Source organism: Cryptomeria japonica, chromosome 11, assembly GCF_030272615.1.
Source record: "Cryptomeria japonica chromosome 11, Sugi_1.0, whole genome shotgun sequence".
NCBI lineage: Eukaryota > Viridiplantae > Streptophyta > Pinopsida > Cupressales > Cupressaceae > Cryptomeria > Cryptomeria japonica.
The window spans coordinates 161,451,849-161,460,763 of record NC_081415.1 but is presented as its reverse complement, the minus strand read 5'-3'; positions in this window follow the sequence as shown (position 1 = coordinate 161,460,763).

Genomic DNA, 8,915 nt, shown 5'->3' with positions numbered 1-8,915 from the left:
CAAGTCACCATGTGATGTCCATCAAGATTAATCTCAAATTGATTTGTTTGAACTCCATACATGACTATTAGTGCAATTTATCATTAGCTAACATTATCTACCATTTCATTCATGGAAGGAATGTCATATACCAAATTCATTATAACTAGATATTGTGTATTATTCTCTGACATACGACTTCTCAATTTTAATATCAAGCATGTACCTAGCAAGTTTATTATAATATAAGATTTCAAACATATAAACATAAAGGTGCTCACCACCCCATTACATTTCCCTATTCTTTTAAAAGACCAAACAAATGAATATTATGAGGAGATGATATACAAGCATGATAACACAAGCCACATGAAATGAATGTAACCCCTACTTTTTTCTATTGACCTACCACACTCCAATGACTATTCATCTCTTAATGAGGTTATCATGGAGTTCAATTTTTATACTAGAGTATGATGTATTCAAGTGTGAGATAGGGTTGAGAGTGAAATGGTGAATTTTATCATGTAAAATGCATATCTATAACTTTTGTGGCAATCAAATATGGGGACTAACATGCCTAGTTGTCGAGAGATAAGTGAGTACATCCTATCAAAATCTAAGAGCACTGAGAGAGGGCGGGGGGGTGAATCAGTGTTCTACCACTAAATAAATTTTTGAACTTATTACTAATCAACTTGATGATAGAATATGAAATTAAAGTGCATAAACAAGTCAACACACAAAACAATACCATAACACCAATATTTTTACGTCAAAAACCATGTAAAGGGAAAAACCACAATGGGGTTGATACCCACAATATCTATATACTTGGTCAAGGTGTCATCATGCTTGAAATCGTCACAAAATTGAGGCTAATTAGACTAAAAGGACGAATCACAAGAATCCTTAGCTAATTAAACCGATTCTAAACACAATTCAATGAAATAAATGAAGGAAATAAGAAGGTTAAGCTAATTAAAACTCCCTATTCTCCACTTGTGCTTCCATTGTTCTTCTCCATTATTGTTGATGTAGATGGCTCTCAGGTATTGCATTTGATTTCCTGCATAAAATAGACAACAATATTGAAGACGGTGATTCTAGACTGAAATTGAGAAAAGAGGTTGAATTTATAGATTTTCAACACAAAGGAGGCTAGAATTTGAGCTCAAGTGTTGATTGGCAGATAACTGATTTAGACTAATCAGTGAACTCAATTGATTTATTTGCTAACTCATTTGATTAAGTAGTCAACTCGATTGATTGGAGAGTGAACTCAATTAATTGACCAGTAGACTGATAGACTAGCTAGTTGACTGGATTGATTGATTGGAAGATTGAATTTATTGGAGAGATAAGTGGATTGATTGATCAATAGACTGAATTGATGGATTAGTCAAAAAAAGGTGATTGAGGGTTAAAAAGGATGATTGATGAGTTAACTGAGTTAACTGGTTACACAACTAATTTGATCAATCAGTTCTAATTTTAGCATGTACTGTAGGAATTTAAAATTAAATTTCATTTTCATTTTCAATTTGGATTTGAATTTGGTCATTCGAATGTTGAAATGCACATGAAATTAACTGAAATTCAGATTTGGTGAAAATGTGAATTTGGAAGAAATGAAATTAGATGAAATGATATGAAATTCGAATTTGGGAGAAATGAAATGAAATTAATTGTAATTCACTAGAATTATAATTTAGGGAATTGGAGGAATAAGTTAATTAATTTAAATAATTTAAATGAAATTATTTAAACTTAGGAAATAGAATTAATTAAATAATAAAGATTATTTAACTAAGGAATACATTATAATTAATTAAATAATTGATATTTAATTAATAATTGAGATATGGTTAGCTGATTAAAATGATTTGAGAATAGAAATAGAATAATTAGAAATGTTGAATGTGATGATCAGAAGAAATAATTAATTTAATCAAATAATTAAAGAATTACTTAATTAAATAGATGAATAATTAGTGTAGAATTAACGAGACATTTTTAGGTGTCTACATTTGCCCCTCTTTGAGACAATATCGAAATGACGTTGTTTCAAACAAAATAGAAAAGAAAAACTGCCCCGGTGATGCTAGGGTATAATGCCCCCTTAGAAAAAGTGGTCGGGAAAATGTCAAATGGAGACCAGTTTTTCAGAAATGTGATAGATAGTGATTAGATGAAGTTTGAAATATTTTCAATCTCATTTTCTATGTTTACAATTACGTTGAAACTAGAAGGGTCCATGGGCGTTATGTTGAGAAACCCTAATTTTGAGCCTATAAAATGAAGATTGGTATTGATTTGAGCTCAATTGAATTGTTTTGTTTTGAAATAATTGCTTAGAGATATTAGTGCTTTTGGCATCTTTGGAGCAAAATGGTAGGTCACAAAGCGACGTTGCATTTATTCGAGCGAGTGCGATCTTATCAGAGACCTCCTGGCACTGGTGGCATGGTGAGTTGCATGATTTTTTGCTTGTTTATGTCTGTATTTTGTAAAAAACTTAATCATTTTTTGGTGTGCCATCTGTCATTAATTTCGCAATTGTCTGTCGATATTGCCGCAATTGATTTAATCATGTCGTAATTGATGTAAACACTTTGCATTTGATATTTTATGCCGCACTTGTTAATATTGAATCGCATTTGACAAAATTGGATCGTAATTGAACGTTTTGACTCGCATTTGATAAAATTGAAGCGCATTTGATAATATTGTATCGCATTTGACACAAGTATGTCACATTTGATAATTTTACTTCATGGTTGAAATAAGTATTTTGCATTTGATAATAAAGGCATTTTTTTCTTCTTATTTATGTATCCTAACAGTTTTGATGATGTAGCTGATTCATTTTTATATTTTTCAAATGCAGGCGCATTATCCAATACTACTTGCTAGGTAGACAAGGCCAGATGGTCTTGATCAACGTCATGAGTTAGATCCAGAGGATACCGCTTTGTTACGATAGGTTGGATTGTATTATATAGCGCATTTGCCTAAGGTTACGGCCAACAGGGCCATGATTACTATTTTGATTGAGTGGTGGCATTTAGAGACATGTTATTTTCATCTACCAACTAGTGAGGCATCCATCACACTTGAGGATGTGTGGCATATTTTACACATTCTGATATTTGGTAGATGAGTTACTTTTGATCATCATGATGGTATCTCTTCTTTGTGTACATTGTTTGAGTGTGAGGAGAAGAATCTACATATCTGTGGTCATTACGAGATTTATTGGGATGATTTTGATTCTGATGATCTCACTGTTGTGCTTGCTTGCACTATTGCTGGATTATTGATTCCTAATAGACATGCCAATGGTTTTCTTGTTGGATGGGGACGTGTCACACATGATATGATTATTGACAGATGTGTATTTACTTGGGGTCCTTGTCTTCTTGCCACTTTGTATCATCAGATGAATGGGATTGTTTACTTGCAGCAGAAACAGTTGGATGTGGTATTACTTTGCTCCAGACATGGGCTTGGGAGCACATAGCTATCTTTTGTCCTACATTACATATGGATTTAGAGCCAAATCAGCCATATGCTTTTGGGTATACTGTTGGTGTGAGGCATACGGCATTGGGTAACATCTTGTATTGTTGTCATCAGATTGATATCTTACAGTATTTTTCATGGAGACCTTATCTTACTTGCCCAGGTTGGACTGATGATGCTCAGCATCTTCCTTTTTGTCAATAGCAGAGATGTCTTATTGGTCGAGATGTGGGTGGTCACAAGGTTATTGATATGCATCTTCCTAGTTGTGTACTCAGACAATTTGGGGAAGTACAGGGTATTGCAGATGTGACAACTTATTTTGCTCGCACTACTCAAGAGGATGGTGATTGAGGTGCTTGTGTGTAGCCTCACGTTTCTATTGCTAATTTTGATTCTCTTGCTCCTATTTTGTGGGGATGGCATCTTGGTGTAGCGGATCCAGGGTCCACAGTGTAGTATAGTGTATGGTAGATACAGTACAGGCCTATACCTCTGATAGATTCAATAGTTCTAATTGGTTTTCGTATGTTTAGGATTTTTTTCAGCATCATTTTTTTGAATGTTTAGAATTTTTTCAAGACTTTTATTTGAATGTTTTGATTGATTTTTTTATGTTTTGGGTATTTTCTTAGGACTCTATATGATTTTTGGGATTTTTTTTCAAAACGTTTATCTGAATGTTTATAATTTTTTCAGGATCTTTTTTTATTTTTAGGATTTTTTCAGGATCATTTTTTATTTTTGGGGATTTTTTAAGGATCATTTTTTTTTTTTTTTGGGGAAGATTTTTTCAGTTATGCCCCCAAGTGTAGACCTATGATAATGATATGCAACATGTATGTGGGCACAATAAATTTTTAATATGAATTATGTTAATGTAGGATGCATGACAAAAATGTAGTTCATATTCGAACAAGAATGAGTGTGTGTGTGTCTTTCATTCTGAAATGCAATAATTGGATTAAAGGTGTGAAACATTTCAGAGATAGGAGTTCAATCCATTCTCAAAAAGACTTAGACCTATGTGGCTAGCTACGTGAGTTATTCTGACTTCAAAATCATCCCGGATAGAGCCTCGCTACCAGCAAGCTTTTAGAGCTCCGACGAGGTTATGCACTATAATCTCTCAAACATTGCTCCATTTCCAGTAGGCGTCCATAGCCCTAATAGATTTATTTGCATGTTCCTGTAGTCAATCTTTTTGTTGCACTTGTATGTGTGATATTTCAATAATATATCATTTTTTTTTGTTTTGCCTTTGAGACTAACATAACACTTCTTTTTTTTCTTGCCTTGAATTGTAAGTAATGAAACCTACTTGGGTATGACAATTATAGTGGCACTGAAGCAGAATATTGGATTTTTCACTAGCCGCATGACCAACTAGGTATCTATAATGACTTAGAGTTTTTTATTACTATGAGAGATATAGAAATTGATAGATTTTGGGTAACAAGACTTGATAAGGAAACCTCTACCCAACCAAGGATAAAGCATAATCACAATGTGATGTTGAAGATGAATGACTTAAAGACTTCCTAAAGACTTCATGAACAAGTATCTAGGAAATGAGACAACCTTCATTCCTTTTATTGCAAGCAGGTGAATGACTCAAACAATCATGATGTTTTATTGATGTAACTATATGAGAAAGGGATAATGCAATGCGGTAAAGAAATATGCAAATGTAGTATGAAAATTGAAATGAACCCACCCTTAGATGTAATATCTTTTTAGGTGCATACTATTGATGGGATCAAGGAGTGATTCTCCCTCCATTGTTTGCAAATGATAAGTGCCATTTCCAATTACTTTCATTATGCAAAAGGACCTAACCAGTTAGGTTCAAACTTTCTTGGTTTTTCACGTTCAACAAGGTTCCTTTGATTTTTTTTAAGAATGATATCTCCTATTTTGAAGCAACGTGAGTTGACTCATTTGTTCTGATTGATTGAAAAATAGGTTTTATAGACCCGAAACCATTACAACATAGTTAGAAATAAAGCTAAGAAAATAGAGTCCACATATAGATCGACTGGTCAAAAGACCAGCGAACAGAAAAAATAGCTAAACAACAAAAAATAGCAAAGAACCCAAGGAGGCACTACATAGTAATTTTCTTAAGTAGATCCTCTGCCTTTGTCACCAGCTCATCATAGGTCGCCCCAACTGCTTTCAGCTCCTCCAGGTCATTATTCACTTTCTTTCCTTCCTCTTCCCACGGGTGCGGGTTCTGGGACCCTGGGCTTCCCCTGTTCCTTCTGCATCCAGGTCAATTTCCTAGATTTCCTTTTCATCATCAAGCTTGCTGATGAGGGTATGGGTGTTGTTGGCTGAGATTTTCAGAATGCTGAGGCTCTACTCCGCAATGTTCTTGAGGCACTCCTCTATCTTTTCCACTTTGGCAACTGTGTCCGAGAGCGTTTTTTCACTAGTTTCCTCTAGGGTTTTTTTGTCCTGTATCTCCTTTTCAATTTTCTCAAATCGGGGATTAAAGGCATCTCTGATATCTTCCACTTTAGCAATTGTGTTCTTCAGATCCTTGATATAATCGGCCATAGTGTTCCCCTCTCCAATGTTAATAGTCTCCAGGATCAGGACTCTATTGCAGAGTTTTTTGTACTCATCCACTGTTTTCTTATTCCCATCAATAAGCCATTCTATGGTTTTCATAAAACCATTCAAGGCCTTGGGAGGAGGGCCAAAAGAGGGAATCACTTTTCCAGGGGTTATCTGTTCATCTTTAGAGATATGGAGGGTAGAAATAGTGTCTGCAGCCCTGAGAGTCTCCTCCATAGTCTCCATATCCGGGTTGTGTTTAGCTTCCAAGGTCCTTGTTTGCTTGTCATCTTCTGGTTCCTTGCCAGTCTCCTCAGGATCTTTGCCAGTCTCCTCTATTTTCTTTAGCTTCTTCCTTGTCTGGGCTTGGTTCTTACTTTTTTTCTTCATCACCCCCTTAGGGTTCTTCTTCTCCTCAGGAAAATCAGAGTACTCTTCTTCCGAAGAAATACTAATCAAGGTTTTGCTTTGATTTTTTTTGTTCTTAGAAGAAGAGGGTCTTGATTTCCTCTTCTTACTACTCTCATACTCTGAGTCATCAGAGCTTTCCTCATTATCAGTCAAGGAATCATTTTCTGATTCCTCCTCCTCTGAGAAATCAGAATCAGACATTTCTTCTTTTGAATCCACAGAGAGCTGCCTCCGGTTGATTTTACTGGCCTTTAAATTGTCATAAATGAGGACCATAAGTCCCTGGTTCATTGCAATATCACCCCGAGGATTTTCTTTATAGGCTTTTAGGGAGGCATTCATAGAACAGAGCAAGAAGTAAGGGAAATACACCTTTTCATTATGCCTAAAATGATTTAACAAGACAAAATGATACCCATAAACTTTCGTAAACCTACCATCTAGAGTTATATACCTCATTAAAACAAAGAGAATTTCCCACCAGGGTTTTGCAAAAGCCCTAGGTAGGTAATAGGTTTTACTCAACTTTACCAGTCTTTTCTTCTCTTTCTCAATGATTGGGTACCTTTCAATGGCTTCCCTGCTAACCTTCCTGTCTCTATAGAAGTTGCAGCCCTCCCTGTTGAGACCCGTAGCTTTAGCTATTAATTCTTCATCAATTTCCACCAGTTGGTCGCCCATTTTAAGCATGCCCTTCTTCCAATTTGTGCAGAAGAAGCTAGTTATCTTTCCATCATGGCCATGGAGTCTCTCAATGAAGCTCGAAAGACCACCCTTCTGCAAAATTTCCCACACCTCTTCTTTTTGTTTCCACTCCTTGCAACTGCTTGGCTCATATCTTCTCCTATTTCCACCCATGGTGTCATTTCTCACAGTCAAGTTTAGATTACAGAACTGGTGAAACAAAGAGCTATTCGGAGTTAAAACAAAAACCCAGAAAATGTGTGTAGCATTAATGATCTGATGGGTTATAAAACACATTCTGCTAGCTTTGATGTTGTAATGAGTAATAACCTCATTATAGAAGTAACTTGAAGTGCTTACTTCAGTACTTATCATAATTTCCCTGTCAATCAAGAGTCTTTGGGGTACTTCGATATCTTTCATTAATTATGATTTGTCTGACATCTTCGGGGAGACCGCTCTCACCTATCCATGTGGTTATAGTCTCATTCTTAACCGCCACGTCTGCGGCCCAATCAGCAGAATAGTTGGCCTCCCGATAGATATGAGATATGTGGCATTTTTTGAAGGTTCTAATGATTTCAATAGTAGAAAAAATTATATTGTGAATCGACCAAGAGGGCTTTGAGGTCCCATTGAGACACTTAATTATATTATTGGAGTCCCCTTCTATCTAGAGATAGGGACAGTTCCATTTCTTGGCTAGAATAATACCTTGAAGGGTTGCCATAGCTTCCACTTTATGATTGGTTTGAGTGCCAATAGGGACAGCAATCATACCTTTGCAAATGCCTCTGTAGTCTCTGAAAATAGCTCCACAGCCTGAGGGACCTGGGTTTCCTTTGGCTACTCCATCAAAATTGATTTTAAGCCATCCTTGGGGAGGGGTTTGCCATTTAACTTCAAGCCTTTTATTGTAGCTGAGATTATGACCATCAGTGATCTTCATATTCCAAGATCTTAAGATCTTTGACTCCAAGGAGTTATTAGAGTAACAAGAGACCTCCATGGTTCCCATGTTTTCCTGAATAGCCCTTTGAATTTTCTAAAAAACAATGTCTTGATTTAGGGACACATCCCTGAATATTCGGTTGTTTCTTTCCTTCCAAAGACCCCACAAACTGTGTGGAAGAGAGAGCTGCCACATACATCTCAAAAAAGAGTTGGTTCAATGAATTTGCAAGGAAGAGAACAAATCTATGATGTTACAGGGAAACACCCAAGCTAGACTAAAGCTCTTGAGGAAGCTTTCCCAAACAGAGGTTGAGAAAGAACAGTGGAGGGCAAGATGGTCCACTGACTCTTCCTCTTGAAAGCTTAGCACACACCTATTTGGAAGGGCAAAACCTCTACATTTAAGGTTGTCAACAGTAAGGATCTTATTTTGGAGAATAGTCCAAAAGAACAAATTGATTTTGGGAGTGAGACCTTTTAACCAAGCTTTAGACCAAAAGGGATTCATAGGAGGGGAGGGGGAAAGGATACAATACATCGAAGACATAGTAAAAATACCTTTGGGGTTATATTTCCAGATCAGGGAATCCTCTTCCTTATTCAGCCAGAATGCAGACAATTGGGTTTTGAGCTTAGAGAGACTAGGATGAATACTATCAATGTTCTTCCAGTTGTTTCCATCCTAGTAATCTGCCACTAAGGTACCAAAAGAGCCAATACATGAGGGGGCATGGGAAACCCACTCATAGAAATCCATAAGGGGTTTGTCAAAAAGCCAGGGATCCTCCCAGAATCTAACT